Source organism: Diabrotica undecimpunctata, chromosome 11 (genome assembly GCF_040954645.1).
Source record: "Diabrotica undecimpunctata isolate CICGRU chromosome 11, icDiaUnde3, whole genome shotgun sequence".
Classification (NCBI taxonomy): domain Eukaryota; kingdom Metazoa; phylum Arthropoda; class Insecta; order Coleoptera; family Chrysomelidae; genus Diabrotica; species Diabrotica undecimpunctata.
The window spans coordinates 5652314-5672186 of record NC_092813.1 but is presented as its reverse complement, the minus strand read 5'-3'; positions in this window follow the sequence as shown (position 1 = coordinate 5672186).

The following is a 19873-nucleotide window of genomic DNA, read 5'->3' as shown; positions in this document are numbered from 1 at the left end:
TCTCACTAAAGCTCAAAATTGTATCAAGTCAATGAAAAATTGCTAATATTATAATGATTCATAAACCTTGTAAAGCGCCTTACAAACATACCTCTTATCGTTCTATTAGTCTCTTACAGCTAATTGCTAAACTATTTAAGAATCTAATAACAATAAGACTTATGAAGATAATAACTTATAATAATCTCTTCCCGGATCATAAGTTTGGCTTTAGAAAAAAGTATTCAACAATAGAACAAGTACATAGAGTCATTAATGTAGCGAATAAAACTTTTGTGGAAAAAATACTGCTTTGCACTTTTTCTTGGCGTCAATTAGGCTTTTGAAGAAGTCTGACATGAAGGGTTGCTCAGCATAATAAAAATAAACATTTCAGAGTTAATGTTTACTTTAATCAAAGCATATTTATTAGGAAGATACTACATTGTTAAGTATAAATCAGAAACATCAAATCTAGGTAGTGTTCTGGGTGCTACAATATATTTGATATTTACGTACGACATACCATCAATCAAAAATGTAACGATTACAACATTCGCAGATGACCCTTCTATGTTAGTCACAGAAAATAATTCTGCAACAGGTATCAAATCTCTTCAAAAGCATATTGGTAACAGTGAAAAGTTGACAAAGAGCTGGCGTATAAGGATCAATGAATCTAAATAACAGCATAACATCTTTACAAAATGTCACAAAATATCGCCTAGTATATAAATAACAAGGTAATTTCACCAGGTTAAAGCGTTAAATAACTTGGAATGCACCTGGACCAAAACTTTGAGATGGAGAACCCATATATGGAAAAAGCGCTGAGTTGAACTTAAAATTTCGTAAACATTATTAGATACTCAGCAGAACATCGAAGTTGTCCATTCGTAACAAAATTTTGGTATACAATTTAATACTAAAACCGGTCTGGACCTATGGGATCCAGCTATGGGACACAATAGCAAAATACAACTTATCTATAATGAATGCAACCCAAAGTGTTTCACTCTATAATAGACGCACCATGGTTCGTGTCAAACTAAGATATTTATTGTGACCTAGAAATATCTACGATCAGTAAAGTGATATTTCAGTACAGTGCTCGGTACCTAAAACGTCTAGAAAACCATCCAAATGCCCTGGCAATAAACTTGCTTGATAACAGTCAACATTCTCAAATTAATTACTATTTAAATGGAAATAAGCCACAATTAAAGGTTAAAGTAAGTTTATTGACGTTTCAATTTCGACTTCGGAAATCGTTCTCAAAATAAAAACATTAGTAAATTAAACAAATTGTTTTTTTGTGTTACTTGGTGAAAAATTCTTCTAATAATTTAATTTTATCCGACTCATTTATATTGAAAATTCAGACATACGTTATATATTTTAAAGTAGACGATTTTAAAATGATAATGCCAATATTATTGGGTTGCATTCCTGGGACAACTTTACTTGATAATAAAGTCAGTAAAGTAGATAGTTCATTCGATTACATGAAATCAACTTATTCAGCTTATATAATTCGTCTTTATAAAGACAACCACATGCCACGATGATAGTTAAATTCTCTCGTTACTGATTCCATATTAAATTATGAGTGAAAAATCAGAAAAAAACCTCATAATACTATCCCGAATAGTTATAATTTGGTCGTACATTTAGCTTACTTTCAATAAACACCAAATTCTGATTTTATATGTTTGTTATTTAAAAAACATAAATGATGTATCCTCGATATGTTACTGACTTACTAATACTGGTATTTTTCTTTTAATACCTTCCTATTTTAATATGGATAACCAGATCCTACCACATTCTGCCGAGGAATTTGCCACACAATTGGTCTCATTTAGCATAATAAGAGTTGTTTGATTTTTCTCTTTTTACCATCCGTTTCTTTTGGGACTATAGTTGAATCATTCCATTAAACCTATAATGAACATAGGTTTACATATGCGTATCCCATGCTTGTTTACATATTTGAGATCTATCATACTCTTTATTTTTAATATACGATTGATGTTCACTTATTCTAACATTTAATGATCTTGATGTTTCACCTAAATAAAACTGATCTCATGCACAAGGTATTTTATAAATACAATTATTTGTCCTTTCTTGTTCGTTTGTTCGTTATTAGGTGTGGTTTTAGACAAAATAGATCTCAATGTGTTTCTTGTTTTGAATGTTATTGAAATGTTGAATTTATTTCCTATCCTTTTAAGTTTTTCTGATAATCCTTTTATGTATGGTATTATTATTTTCCTTGTATTATTCCTTGTGCATCCTGTAGGATCTCGTTGTTCTGTTCTATTCGGTCGACTGTTGAAAATTCCTTCTTTATAAACGATTAAGGATAATCATTTTTTAATAAAACAGATGTCAACAAATGTTGTTTCTCCAAGAACGAATTTTCGTTCACACAACAAGCAATTTTGGCTCTATCGTATAAGGATTTAATGATTCCTTTTTTTTATATTAATATTGTGATTTCATTTGAAATTTAAATATCTGTTGGTTTTGCAACGGAGAGTTTAATTTTGTGAAAGAGTTTCAACAAAAAAAAAAAACATTTGTTTAATTTACTAATGTTTCTATTTTTTGAACGATTTCCGAAGTGAAAATTGAAACGTCAATAAACTTACTTTAACCTTTAATTGTAGCTTATTCTCGTGGCATTTTAAAATAATTACTATTTAAATAGTAATTACTTTAAAATTCCACAAGAACATAGCTTCAGAACAATAACAAGATCTTAACTTTCGATGTACATTTTCAAAGATAAGGAGAAAATAATTTCATAGCGACGTAATTATCTAGACTCAATTCGGGAATATTGTGTTAAGTTTGGCAAGATACAACAGTATTAAATTCACGACAAGCCTACGTTGAAGGTTTATCCACAGGATTGCGAGCACCGTCAGATAAGGGACAGCGTCTAATTATCCCAAGTAATAATATAATTATCTATACATAAAAAGGGTGATAAAAATAATTGTGAAAATTACCGAGGAATAGCTGTAACCGGATCTATGAGTTGAATATATGGAAAGGTGTTAAAGAACCGAATCGAGAGAGAATACTTAGATTATGAAGCAGACGAACAAGCAGGATTTTGTACGGGTCGATCCACTATTGACCAAATTTTCTCCTTAACCCAGATAATAGAAAAAAAAGGCAAGGAATCAAGAGATTCATATGTTGTTCGTCGACCTACGGAAAGCCTACGACAGCGTTACCCTGAAGAAGCTGTGGCAATCAATCGAAAGCACGAATATTAATATAGAATTAATAAAAGCCGTCAAAGTGCTATACAACCTACCAATAACAAAGATAAAAGCAGGGACACAAATAACAACAGGATTTATAACATCAAAAGGATTAAAGCAAGGATGTTGCTTTTCTCCCACTTTATTTAAAATATACCTCGAAAGTGCTTTAAAAAGATGAAAACAAAAATGCAGGACAATGAGGATACCACTCACCAATACTATGGTATATACATTTAACTTTGCAGACGATTAAGTAATAATGGCTCAAGATTATGATGATTTAAACTATATGGCACGAAAATTAATTGAAGAGTATGATATATGGGGTCTAGAAGTAAATAAAAAGAAAACCGAATACCTGTGCATTGGAGCAGAACAAAAAGATCTCATATTAGACGATAACACTACGATAAAGCACTGCTGTGACTACAAATACCTAGGTATCACTATTTCACAAGATGGAACATTAGACAAAGCCATAAGAGAGAGAAATACGTCAGGGAGAAAAGCCATCACAATGTTAAACACCATTTTGTGGGACCAATCAATCAGCAAAGAAAATAAAAAGAGGATATATGAGACTATAGTAAAAAGTATCACTTTATACAGCTGTGAGGTATGGCCACTGAAAGAAAGAACACTGTCAATGCTGAAAGCGACGGAAATGGATTTTTGGAGAAAAGCCGCAGGAAGATTTAGAAGAGAAAGGATTACCAACGAACGCATTAGAGAAATAATGGGAATCAAACGAACAATCACAGATGACCTAACAACAAAACAACTTATCTGGTTCGGCATACAAAGAATGGACGAATAACGAATGCCAAAAAAAATACTAAAGGTGCAACCAGAAGGAAAGAGAAAACGAGGTAGACCGAGAAAAAGTTGGAGCGAAGGAATAAATAAAGAACTGAGAGAGAGGGCCATAGAAGAAGATCTATGGAACAACCGGCGATTGGAAGTCGGAAAACGGCGGAGAACGTTATAAACCAACAAGTAGTAGTAGTCTGATTATCCTTAATATTTGTAGTGATCTGGTTTTCTGCCAAGTGATGCCTTTTTTATATCGAAGAAAACTGTTGACTATCATTCGAGAAGTGGTTCGAGAAAGTTCTCCAACGTGTAAATAGTAACTATGTTATAGTAGTGAATAATGCATCTTATCGCAGTCGCCTTGTTGAACGCATTCCTACAATGACTGATGCAAACACCGTCATGCAGAGCTAGTTACGAGAAAAATGTATTTCATTTTCAGATTATACGGTCAAAGAAGAACTAATGACAATAAACAATGAGCATGGTGGTAGATATCGTTAATATGCTGCTGACTTAATGGCTAGATTTCATGGTATTATAGTTTGGTTCAAGATATAAGAAATTTGGCCTAAGGCTGGTGGGTTGACCCAGTCAACCGCAATATTATAATAATGAACAACACCTATTGATGTTTCTAATCCCTCAATTGTCTTTGCGACGGGTAGCAATAGTTTTGGAACAGCTTACTAGGACCGGAATTTATATTATTTACGGAACTGACTCGGTACATATCAGTGCAAATAAATTGTTAAAATTAAAATTTCTACACAATGCTTCGTATTAATAAAAAATTTGCTATTTATACACGAATTATTCATCTTTGCTTACTCATCTGATTTACTTATCTGAAATTAAGTTGCTTGGAATCAATTATTATTAACGATCACAAACAATTTTCATGGTCAAAGGACTCATTACTTTAATTTTATGGAGTTATTACAGATAATGTTCTGTTAATCTGTTTTATTTCGTTTTCATTATAAATAAAATAGACTTTCGATAACGATGCTTTCTATCTATAAATAGAAGGAAATTAATCAATATCAAGTAAATTAGTTAAAGATAAAGTATACCTTTTATTATTATTTTATACGTTTACACATTATAATTCTCGTGCTAATAGGTATTTAGGTATAATTAGGTAATATTTATTTATCTAGAAAACATAATTTACATAATTTGCATATTCAGGCAGATATTTTTTGCATTTAGATCGCTGGTTAGATCACGACCATGGACGTATAAACATAGATGGACACAGCAATAAGATACCTTAAACACACACTGTTTTGAAGCTTTGATATTCCTGGACAAGAGGGTAAAGGGGAGTAAAACGGGTATCGATAGACTGTGATACTTCCTCAATGAACATAAGCGTGCTTGAATTTTTACTCGCGGGGATAATTATTCAGACGTTAATAATTGGACGTGGTAATAATGTATAAAAACACGTTTTTATAGAAAAAATAAAATACAATTTTATTTGCTTTAAAATTATTACAATAAAATATAGTTGAGCTCAAGTTAATTTTTAATAGGTATCAAATAATCCTACGATAAAAAAAACAAAAACAATTAAAAAATATATATTTTTGTCAAATTTAAGTACATACCTATATTTATTGATAATTGTATTAAAACATATTTTTTAAAATTGTGACAAATTTGTTTTAATACAATATAAATAGATTCCTCGTAGTAAGGGTTTCTGCTACAAAAATATTTATTGATCATTCCAAAGCTGGCATTTGACATAAAATTATTTGCAAATATACCTACTTAAAAAAAAAATTAAAAAGTAGGCGTGAAAATGTATAAATTATTGGAAAGCTATTTAGCGAACAGAAATATTAAAGTAAAAATGGTAAATAGACATAATAGAAGACGTTGGTACAGAAATAAATTTTTATTGATTGCGAAATAAAACAATCTTAGTAAGAACGCTTCTTATGCGCACGGTGCTAGCATCTGAAGTAGTCCTCGTTTCATGATGAATTCCAATTTTAAAATATTTCTCAAGAACCAATTTTAAAAGTTGCATAGAGTGACTATCGATTGAATCTTCATTGATCATACATATGGTCACCAAAATGCTCATAAATTGATTTTGGGACATGTATGGTTTTATTAATCAAAATATTCATAAGGTTTTTAACTCTTACAACTTTAAGGTTGTAGATATTTATAGTTTTATTAAAATATCTGAAATATTTTTCAGCTTCCTTACAAGTTTTAATAACCAAAAATGATGCTTTTGAAAGGTTTTTATACTGTTTTCTCTGTTGAAGTTTGGAGTAAGTTTCATCATTAATCAATATTATTCGGAAACCTACATAGAAAAATAAATGAGTTTTATTCATTTCACTAATTTATTTGAATTCATGAGAAATAATAAATTAAAAAGCTACTAAACAGATCTTTTTAATCAGATGATGTCTATTTACAATTTAAAAATGTCTATACTAATTTCATGAACTAATATCTTGTTCAATACATTAATGAATATGAATAAACCCAATGGTACGCCTATGAAAGACATATTTTAAAATGTAAACAAACAGGCTTTCTCTGTTCCTCATCTTAATAATGTAAACAAACAGTACTTACAAATTAAATAAGACATTGGGATGTAAATATTTCATTTTTTTTGCAAATGCAATACAATAGCACCATTATTATAATATGTTTATTTCACTATTTACAAATATCACTTAAAATACAGCCAAAATATTGAAAAACAACTTTTCCTTATCTTGGGTAAAAAGTAAACAAACATGGACATGACATGGAACAGCATTTGAAGTTTGACGTAGAGCCATAAGACAGAGAAATGTAAACACCGTTGCCATTAATAAATAGTTTTCAGTGCTTCTACATATAAAATAATTGGTTGATATCTGTTTTATACGCTATTATTAAATAATATGCACACTATGTGCACACTTGATGTTTTAATTACAATTAAATATATTAATATAAGTAATAAATTATTATTTTGGTTTGATAGTACCTGTAGAGTATAAAATAAATATAGTAATATTTTCAGCGATACGTGAATAAGATATTTTAATAAAAAAACGTGACAACATTTGAAGGTGCCGAGAATGTAACCTAGTCAAATAATTTTGGCTTCACATTTTTATGTAAATAACTGAGTCCATCTCTGTTTATACGTCCATGATCAAGACTATTCAAGTAAAATGTCAGGATTCGTTGAAGCTAGTGCTAAGTGTAAAATACATGGACGTATAAATAAAGAAGGACCGGGCTATTTACATCTTTACATGAAGTCATGAGATCGTCACATTCATAGACACAAATCCCTAATTTGACGTTGTCAAATTATTTTTTTCTTCCGTCAATCTTCGAAATAATTTTCGATTTTTAGTATAATTTATTTTTAATTTATAAATAAAAATGTATTATCTAGTTAGTATAAACTATTTTTAGATACACTCATTTCGCAACCAAGGAATTAAAAGAAAAATATTAATTTTTTAATTTATTAAAAGAAAATATATTCTGATAATCTTAAATTTTTGTAAAACTTGACATCATTGGTGATATAAACCAATGCTAGCGATTTGAGGAAAAGGAACATGGCATTGTATTGTTTACCTTTGAGCTGATAATTTCCTTATTTGTGACATTTTAGTGAATTTGTTAATATATTTTAAATTTTAATTCAAGAATAGTTAATAGTTAAGTGTAATAATGGTGCGTAACTGTTTTGTATGCAGGAAAACTGCATATTTACATCCAGAACTGTCATGTCATTCGTAAGCATTATAAACATTGGAATTACCTCCATGGGCGTAGTACAGGGATGTAATATTACTTAATTCTTGACATGAATTGGAGTTTAATTTTGTTAAATAAAGTAAATTTTGTAGTATCATAAATACATTTATTTATTTTGTCTAATCTACACTATAATTGCCATAAATATAATAATTTCAATGAAATATCATATGCAGGTTTCCAGTAAAGAATCAACAGATGCTGGATATGTGGTTGTCTATGTTGACGAATTTAATATGGAGACAGACTTGGGCTTTAATGTAAAATCTAATTCTCCTAAACTGTTAAAAAGAAGGTTTGGCTTAATTTTGTATGAGATTATTATAATCTTAGACCAATTTTAATATTTTTCTTTAATGTACATAAATTGAATATTCTAGATGTTTAAATGCCAATGAAGAAAACAAGGAAAATATAGATATAGAAAACGCATCTTCGAGCACCATTACAGCATCAGAAACTGAAACTGTAGAGTTGTTACTTGGTGATATGTTCCACGTAATTTTTGTAAAAAGTGAGTTTAACGTTTAATTTATAAAAACAAGGATTATAACTATGAAAACCTAATTATATGTTTTAGAAATAAAACCGTTGAAGACATGTCTAGCAGCGATTTTTCAACACCTGAAAAGGCCAAGAAACATTTTAGAGTGTTAAAAAATACTTATTAGAATTCGAGGTATTTCTTTGAATTGGTTCCAATCTTGCTTGAGAAATAGAAAATAAATAGTTACAGCAAATGATACTGATTCTAGTCACAAAAGCATTGTATGTGGAGTACTGGGTCCTCTGCTTTTCCTTATCTTTATAAATGACATCACTAACTTAAAAATCGATGGAAATTTTTTTTCCTTTTGTTGATGATACCAGTATTACCTCGAGCAACTCTAATATTGTAACTCTTCATGCAATTATAACTTTCGATCAACTTAAAATAAAAACCTGGTCCGACTCTAATTTACTCTCTTTTAACGTGAGTAAGACAGTACCATTATCCTATAAAGGAGCTCTTTAACCCTTGCTTTTTAAAAACAGCCCGATCAGTATCGTTGATTCTGTAAAATTTCAAATATTTAGACAGCAACATTACAGACAGCAACCTTAAATGGTTCCTTTATATCGATTTGTTAAGTAAGAAACTAGTCTCAGCCTTCTATGCAATAAGATCTGTTTCGAAGGAAATCAATTTAGCATCTTCCAAAATAACAGATTTTTCTTTGTTAGATATGGCCTTCCTTTTTGCGGTTTAAGTACAGCTGCCCGATCTAATGTTTTTAAATTACAAAAAAGAGCAATACGGTATCTTTTTGGTCTTACACATTGTAGAAGCTACTGCAAAAATCACGGGATTTTAACTCTTCCCTCTTTGTATATTCTAGAAATTGTTTTCTTACTTGGTAAACCCCATATGTTTTTCCAACAAGACTACTCCACCAGAAATTCAACCTTTGATGTGTATTTATTGATCCTGTCCACTGAGTCAGTAAAGAAATCTATATTATATTCGCAAAAAAATTATATAATTATCTCCCTTTGTAACTTAAATCTACAACTTCTTTCCTTAAGTTCCGTAAACTGACAAAAGGCAAGAAATCAAGAAAATAAGAAATACTTCAGTATGTTTAGGTACAAGCAACTAAAGTATTTCTAGATATTCAAATATATATATATATATATATATATATATATATATATATATATATATATATATATATATATATATATTTGAATATCTATATATATATATATATATATATATATATATATATATATATATATATATATATATACAGGGTGGTCCTCAAGTAATTGTCCAAAAAGAAACAGTAGATTCTACACTTTGAAATATTACGATTTAAGCCAAATTGCTTTATTAAAATGTTGATATTAAGAAAGATACAGGGTGTTAAAGTGCAAAATTAAAATTTTATTTTTCACTATAACTTTCATGTTTGTAAACATTTATGTATAAAAATTTACAATTGAGTACTTTTAAATATGAGAAATTATAATTTGATGCACACTTTGATGTAACTGATAGAGGACGCCACTTATGCCACATATGTGCTATAAATTTGCACTTAACTTTTTTGCTCTTTAAGTTACCTGTATTTGGGATAAAAAATATTAAATATGCATTATTTTAACAAAAAAAGGTATACTTCTTAATAACTTCAAAACTCAACAGTTTTCGGGATAATCGCATTTTAAAAATCAGCTGCATAATTCTGATCTAAGGCAATTACTCCAGGCAACGAAGAAAAAATAGACCAAAATATTAATACTTATGAATTTTGGTATAAAATACCTTTAACTAAAGTTAATAGTTAACAAAATATTAAATAAAATAAATATATTAGCAGGATAATTAATAATAGGAATTGACAAAATAACAGAATAATAGGATTTTACATCAAACATTTTACGTTTTATGTTAAATTAAAGTCATAATCAAAACATTTTGTTTACAAACCAAATTAAGAAATAGTTAAACTAAATAATATAACTTTTTGTCAAAGTAAGTGTTCGATATGTCCACCATTTTCTTTAATTAATTTGTCAGTATATTCCATAAAAGATCGTCTCCTATTAAATAGCATCATTGGTTCTAAAGAAACTGCTGCAGTATTTATTTCTTCCCATAGTTGGTTGCGACTGTTTATGGGATTCTTATAGACATGTTGTTTTAATGCGCCCCATACACCAAAATCGGCTATAATGTATAATTGATGAATATATTATTTTGGATACATATTCAAATCTTATGCTATATTATGGAACTACATCTTATTCATCGCAGAAGTTAAATAATGCATTAAACTGTGATGTATCACGTTCATTGGTTACTTATATGCACACGAAATAACCTATCGATGACATTATTTATTTATATGATTACGTTACAGCTTACGAGTAACTATAATTACATCTCAAACAAATGGACTATTATGATTTACTAACGAACTAATATTATGCTAAACTAAATTGCCTGTGTGTTTACTATATGTATAACAATATCGGTTATTAGGATAACGATGATGTTTTTGTAAAAATGCTTTCAGGTTAGATTTGTAGCAAAGTATTATGAAACAGGACACATATGTGTTATTCAATACCTGTGCTCTAGTTTCTATCTGTCCTAATAAAAATGGGTAAACAATTTACGTAATGAACAATAAGTATTCTTTTCGGATTTTTTATAAATTAAATAATTATATCAACATCTCACCACATTGCCAAGGAATATGACTACTACGACCAATCCAACTTTCAGAAAAGTTGTATTTAAGTATGTTCTAACTGCCTTCTCTCTAGAATGTGGTGATGTACCATCTTGCATAAATCGCATATTTTGGGTTTTTAACATTTTACAATAGAGAAAAAGTAATACAACGCCATTATAAAAACTTAAGAAGCGATAGCAAAGGGAAATTGTAAACATGATGACGGCCAACGTCTGAATACGGACACAGCACCTAAAGAAGAAGATGAAATATCTTTTTTCCAATAAGACATTTAGCGCCCATTACAAAGCATTTTGTGATGTTACATTATCATCTTTGAGTTGTTCTAATAAGAATAAACAATGAATTATGCTTATCTACAGGTATTCAGTGCTTTACCGCAAAAATATCAAACTAAGAATTATTGTGGAGCTGACTTATAAAATGCATTTATCTCGAAAACGGTTGAATTTTCAGGTTCCTAACAAGTATACCTTTTCTTTCTAAAAATAATGTACCTTTAATATTTTTCAACACAAGTAGAGCTAACTTAAAGAGCAAAAAAGTTAAGCGCAAATTTATGCCACATATGTGGCATATGTTGCCCTCTATTAGTTACATTAAAGTAAGTATAAAATTATAATTTATCCTACTCAAAAACATTCAACTGTAAATTTTTGTCCATAAATATTTACAAACGTAAAAGTTATACCGAAAAATCAAAATTTTAAATTTCCAATTTAACACCCTGTATCTTTCTTAATATCAATATTTTATTAAAGCAAGTTGGCTTAAAACGTAATATTTTAAAATGCAGAATCTACGGTTTCTATTTGTACAATTACTTAAGGACCACCCTGTATATATATATTATATATATATTATATATATATATATATATATATATATATATATATATATATATATATATATAATATATATATATATATATATATTATATATATATATATATATATATATATATATATATATATATATATATATATATATATATATATATATATATATATATATATATATATATATATATAGAAATATAGTCGCCGCCTCTGAAAAATGCAGAGACAGCAAAGAAATATTATAAATTAACAAGACACATGTTTCCGGTGCCCATTTTTAATTTAGAAAGTTATCTTTTTTACATTTTTGTAGTTCAAAATTATTGTTAGTTTTATAAATTGTAAATAAATCTTTTTTAAAAGTGACTTCGAAGTGTTCCCAATATTTCTGGCGCTGCGAACAGGATTCTTCGTACAGAAACTAGTGTTTCCTGGTCAACTTTAGTTGTTTGACGAAAATCCAAAAGAACCTAAGAGAAGAAGGCACAAGGCAAGGCAGAGAACATCACCACTGATCATCATCCTGTAAGTTTTTCCCTTTTTTTTTGAATGAGCACTTTTACTGATACTTCTGTAGAAAATTTACATTTATTATTAGCTGATTGTAATTTAAACTGTAACGAAATTAAAGATCTTTCTAAAGAGGCGAATAGTTCACGAAATAAATTTCGAAACCGTAATCGTTCAAAAATGGCCCTTAACAATAGTGATATTTCTAGCTTATGTTCTACATTACCCGATTTTACCACAGCTCCACATTCATTAAATCCGTAGATAATCTACTTAACTTTTTTTCTAATCAAAATCTTACTGTACCACAACAATTTATTTTAAATGCAAATATTGTTTCAAAAATTAAAGGTGAACCCAGAGACTATTTAAATTATTCTAATAAAACCCTTTGGACCGAAATCAGGCCCCTACTTTTAACCAAATACGGAGACAGACGTTCAGAAGATATTTTAGTCACCCAACTTTCAACAACTGTACAAAAATCACATAAGAATTACGATCAATATCATCAGAGAATTTTAAATAACCTTAATGATTTATTACAACATATTTCTTTACACAACAATCCAGAAACGGTAGAATTTAAAACCCCATATTTTAAAAACATTGCTCTAGAAACCTTTTGCACTGGTATTAATGAACCCTACTGCGAATACCTGTCCCACTTTCAATTAAATTCCTTAGACAAAGCTCTCCAAAAATGTATATCATACGACAACCACAAAAATCAACAGCAGTACATGAATTTTTTAAAACGACAACAAATGCCAAAATCAAATAATAATTTGCCTAGCCATCTTAAAAATAACCCTAATCATTCAAAATATTATTCCAACCAGCCTCGAAATCAATACCAATCTAATTCTAATAACTCATTCCAATATAATAATCCCAGACCAAATAATTTCAGAAATAACTTTCCTAACAATAATAATACTTCAAATACTCCAAATAACTATACCCGAAACAATAATTGTTTTCCGCAAAATAATACGAATTTAAATAGACAATCTTTATTTCCACAAAGAAATAATTTCAACCAACACACTAATAGACAATATTTTCCGCAAAATCGTCAAAACAATAATCCTACCCCCATGAGCGGCGTACAGACGTCTTCGTCCAGAAACCACGAACCTATGAGTATTTCGACTAGGAGAACTCACGCTTTTAATGTAGAAGCTAACAATAGCGAAGATTTCGAATTCTTATCCGACCCACACGAACAAGAAAATGTTTATGATTAAAATTTTCAGAGCGTTCCTTTACAAGAACAGCCACCCCCTCAATAAACTTAAATAATATCCACAACTATCTTCAATTACCTTATTTTATTTTACCCAAGTCTAAATTAAAAGTCCTAATAGATTCCGGAGGATCAGATACCATTATTTCACCCAACGCTACCAAATATTTTAATCCATCCCACAAATACAAAAAACCATTTAAATTAACTGCAATGGAAATTACGCAAACTTTTAATGACAATATAAGAACGCCACCGCTTAGCGAAATGAACATATCTGTGTTATTTGACGCCAAAGTTGCAAATTTCAGTCGAGATTTTGATATTTTACTAGGTAATGCGGATCTCGAAAAATTAAACGCGGTCATTAACTATAAAAATATGACACTGACATTAAATACGTATAACACTAGCTATAGGATTCCTTTTAAAACGTTGTATAATAAAATTCCAGTAGACATTGATAATGGAAATATATTGCTTCAAGAAATTATAATAAATAATATAAAATTACCTGAATCCTTGAAAACCACAATTTCAATTTTGAGTAAACTAAGACATTATTTTTCGCACCACAATTACCCTAGAAAAATCGTATGTGACAATGGCACAGAATTTAATTCCTCTTTATTAATAGAATTCATGAAGCTACATAAAATAGAATTACATTTTACCACAGTTAATAATTCTTCTTCCAATTCTCCAGTAGAACGTTTTCACTCTACCCTAATTGAAAAATTAAGAACGTTACGTGACCAAAATCCAAATGACCCAATAGACGACATATTTACTCATGCTGTTTTAATTTATAATCAATCTATTCATAGCGCGACCAATTTTTCGCCTTTTTTAATACTTTACAGACCATACGCCGAGGAAATACATTTTGACTTTAATCTTCCAGTATATGAAACGTACGTTCAAAGACGTAGAAGAATTGCAACCATTTTTAAGTAACTTATATACAAAACAAAAAGAGAAAAGACAAGACATACTAAATAAACAAAACCAAAATACTGAATCTATACCTGAAATTGAACCCACACAAACTTTGTATGTTAAAAAGAAAAAACACGGAGCAAAGTTAAATGCCCCTTATTCTACAATAAATCCTACAACCCAAAATAAAACAAAAATCATTGGTAAAACTAATAAACAAAACGAAACAAGCACTCATTTAAAATTTGTAAAAAGATTTAGAAAAACTTATGACAAACGCTTACAAAACCAAAATTCTTTGCAGGACGACCCTGTTCCTGGGCCTTCAGGCTTATGTCAAAACCAAAATTCTTTACGGGACGACCCTGTTCCTGGGCCTTCAGGCTACTGTCAAAATTCAGACGATTCCGAATAACGGATACTACTCCAAAGAAATTGGAAAATCCAAAGAAATCTCCCACTATCACCGACATATCCTACATATCAACTTAGAAAAATTAGAAGACATTCTAAACATCAACCCTGATGACCATTTTCAAACTCCTACAAAAATGGGACCATTAACCTTACTAAAATCCCAATACGACCACTTACTTAACGAACCCAAAGACAATTTGCATAAAATAACTAGGAGACATAAACGAGGACTTTTTACCTTTCTAGGTACCGCTATAAAATATGTAACCGGAAATCCAGACGATGCTGACTTAAACTTATTAAAATCACATATCATTGCTTTAGAAAATAAATAAAATGAAGTTATAACATTGTTTAACAACCGCATTTCCTTTGACAAAACTGTCTCCACGAGATTTAATACTTTATTAGAACAAATTACAAAAAATAATTAAATACTTTTCACAAAAATTAAGAGATTATCGGCAGATTTTGATGGATACGCTGTAATACATAATGATATTTTAAATTTACAGATTATTAACGGATTTTTAATAAAATTAGTTAGAACTATCATTCTTTCTCATTTTAACTCGTCAAATATTGAACTGTTCACATTAAAAGAACTTTTAGACTTAAAAGAAAATTTAGTAAAAATTTATTCTACGAATTCTTTAGTATCTGATAATGAACATCCTTATGAACTCATTGAATCTTCTAAATCTATTATTTGTGTTACTTCTAAGACTATGCTCATTATCCTTAAAATACCAATCCTTATTGAAAATTCCTATTTAACATTTAGAATTTACCCAATCCCTAACGATGATCACGTTATGATTTTAACACCAGCTCAATTTTTTGCCAACAACAAATGGTTCGAAAGTTGTACCGGCCAAGCAGACTATGTCATTTGTACGAAACCAGTCAATTCCAAATGTCTTATTCCTAATATACAAAACTGCACTAAAGCATTAGTTACCGAAAACTTTGTACAAGAGACCAATAAAGTCATCCTGTTAGGAGTTGTTAGACCAATAAAAATTAAACAAAAAGAAGTCCAAGTAAGCAGCATTTTGATGTCAAATGAAACCATACTTATAGAAGGAATTGCATACGCCAAGAAAACAATTCAACAGATTCCAATCCCCGAAGTCATTCCAATTAAATTGATGCCAGATAAAGAATTGAAAATAGAAAAATTAAAAATTCCAGAAACTCATGGCCAAATTCAACCCATTGTTCCTCTGCAAAACCTACCGGAGATTTCAACAGGACTTGGAGCCACAGCCATATTTCTAATAATTTCTGTTTTAGCAATATTATTGACAATTGTAATTAAGAAAAGGAAGACAATTTACAAATTGCTCTATGGACCCAAACTACAGCCATCCAAAATCTCGATATTAGAAACCATATTCAAAGAGACTTCGAGGACGAAGTCAGAACCAAAGGAAGGAGGAGAAATCTAGTCGCCGCCTCTGGAAAATGCAGAGACAGCAAAGAAATATTATAAATTAGCAAGACACATGTTCCCGGTGCCCATTTTTATTTTAGAAAGTTATCTTTACATTTTTGTAGTTCAAAATTATTGTTAGTTTTATAAATTGTAAATAAATCTTTTTTAAAAGTGACTTGCGAAGTGTTCCCAATATTTCTATATATATATATATATATATATATATATATATATATATATATATATATATATATATATATATATATATATATATATATATATATATATATATATATATATATATATATATATATATATATATATATATATATATATATATATATATATATATATATATGAATCTCATCACATGCAGCAACTAAAACTTATTCCTAAACTACTTCGTAAGGTTTTATTATGCAATTTGCAATTTAGTTAGATTTTGTATATTTTACTATCTTTTATTTTGTTATATTGACAATTTTTGTAATTTTAGTAAATAATAATTGATATTGTTATTTTTTTACTTTTTGTAAGCTTTGTCCATAAAATTGTACAGTTTTCAGTGACATTAAAGTATATTTGATTCCAACCCTGCGTTTAGTTGATAAAGTGCCGATTAAAATCTGCTCTTACTAAAACTAACTTTTCAGTGGTTTATAATCAAGAAACGTAAAATATTGTTAGCTAAATAGAGTATTTAAACAACAAAGTTTCTTCACACAAAAAAATAAACTGTGAGTACATTACCAATTTAATACAAATTGAATATTATTAAATATTATACATAACCCATAATTCAATACAACACATCAATTAATCCAGTTTCTGGTTTTTTGGCAACTTCCACAAGTCGAACTAATTAGCCGATACAGGACCGGCTCTAGAAAAATTTTATCAAATGAAGAAAACAAAAATTAAAAATGGATGATTCTGAAAATATTAGTATACCTACTACATCATCAACATCGACATACTCCAATGCAGTAAGCAACTTCAATTTTCCTTCAAAAGAACAAGCCATTATTCTGTCAGCTATCCAAGGTATTAAAATACATGAATACATAGTAGCCATAGGGTCTCTACTCACACCAAAAAATGTTATCTTTGCATCACGAATAGCTAACAACAGAGTTTGTATTTACTTGAACAATACTAGCATAGTAGATACCTTACTAAACAACCATAAAACAGTAGTCATCCAAGGCAATGAGATAGAAATTCGAAGACTTATTACACCAGCAAGGAGACTAGTAATATCAAACATCTGCTCCAGCATTCCGAACAGTATTTTAGAAGAAGAACTGAAACAACTAGAAATAACTGCAGTATCCAAATTAACGTTTTTAAAAGTTGGCATGCCCGAGTCTGAGTATAGTCATGTCTTAAGCTTTAGGCGGCAAATATTTGTCTCTCCGATAATTACCAAACCAATTCCAAATACAATCTTAATAACCTATGACAACACTCCTTACAGAATCTTCCTATCCCTAGATGGTTTAAATTGCTCTAGATGTAATACTACTGGCCACAAAGAAGAAAACTGCACATCAACATCAACTGGTACAGAAAAACTTAAAGATCCTTATACCTCAGAACTCGAACCCATGGAAGTAAATCAGAATAATTCAGCAACAAATATTTCAGATGATACAACCAACTGTTTCAACCCTATTTCTGCAGATATCCCAACGACAAATGATTCGCTTATAGTACACAGCATACCTTCAACTACAGCTAACAGCAATAATAGTAAAACAACCAATCAAGCAAAAAGGCAAATTTCAACCTCTCCTGAAATCTCAGAAACTAAAAACCTAAACGAAACTTTCATAACTCCAAAAAAATCCGCACACAAAAAAAAGAAAAAGGCTTTAGATGTCGAAGCCACATTAAAACCAATTGAAAACATTTTAATGACAGCATCTCCTTCATATACGCTAAATTTCTCTGAATTATGCGACTTCGTGATAAACGCAATAGGATCAAAATTTCCTGAAGTCACAGCTAAAAACTATACAGAAGATTTTGACGGCTTATATACCTTATTAAAAATGGTTCACTCAAAATTAAATGATAGACGCATGAAAAATAATATCACAAGAATTATAAAGAAAATAAATCCAACAAATGAATCTTCCCTCACTGAAGAAAGCGACTACAATTTATCTCAATAGTCCAATTATATTCAACTTGAATGGCTATTATAGCCACATTGAAAACATTAAAATGCTAATCAATGAACTGTCACCACTAATAATATGTCTTCAAGAAACTCGTCTTTCCAACAATCAAGCAAAACTAAAAAATTATATGCCCTATACAAAAAATCGAGCAGTACAGCAAATATCCAGTGGTGGAGTCGGAATTTTTGTACATTCAACCATCCAATCCCAAGAAATTCCGTTAAATACAAATCTGGAAGCAGTAGCAGTTTCGGTAATACATCATTTTAAAATCAACATATGCAACGTATATTTACCACATCCTGACGAAACTACTCTATTAGAACTTCAAAATGTAATTAAACAAATTCCATCTCCAAAATTAATTTTGGGTGACACAAACTGTCACAACATCGCATGGGGATCACAAAGAACAGATAAAAATGGACGAATATTATTAGAAGCAATTAATAACATAAAACTAGTTTTATTAAACACAGGAGCACCTACTAGATTTAATGCACATAATGGCACTTTTTCCTCCATAGACTTATCTATCAGTGATTCAACTTTAGCTCCATTTTTACAGTGGAATACATTGGACCACCTATACGACAGTGATCATTTTCCGATAATAATTACTCATGACAAAGATGAAAAAACCTGTACAACACCATATGAAACTTGGAAATTAAAGTCAGCCGATTGGGAAAAATACTCGAACTTAGTAAGCATACGTATACCAAATCTCGTTATATCAGATAATATAGAGACTACTCTATCATCTTTCAATGGTATAATTTTAGACGCAGCCAGAGATTCTATAGGAAAAACCAAAAATATCACAAAAGCTCCTCTTCCTTGGTGGAACACTGAAATCGCATCCGCTTTAAAGCAAACAAAACATGCTTTTAATATATACAAAAAGTTTAACACACCTAATAACTTAAACAATTTTAGATCTTTAAGGGCCAGATCTAGATTTTTAATAAAACAAGCCAAAAAAGAGAGCTGGACCAATTACGTGTCGTCAATTGACTCGTCTACGCCCATAAGGGATATATGGCAAAAAATAAGGAAAATAAAAGGTTCAAAAACATTTAACCATATTGACACAATCACTACAAATGATCTAACAACTTCAGACAAACACGAAATCTCAGAAATTTTAGTAGAACACTATCAGTTGTA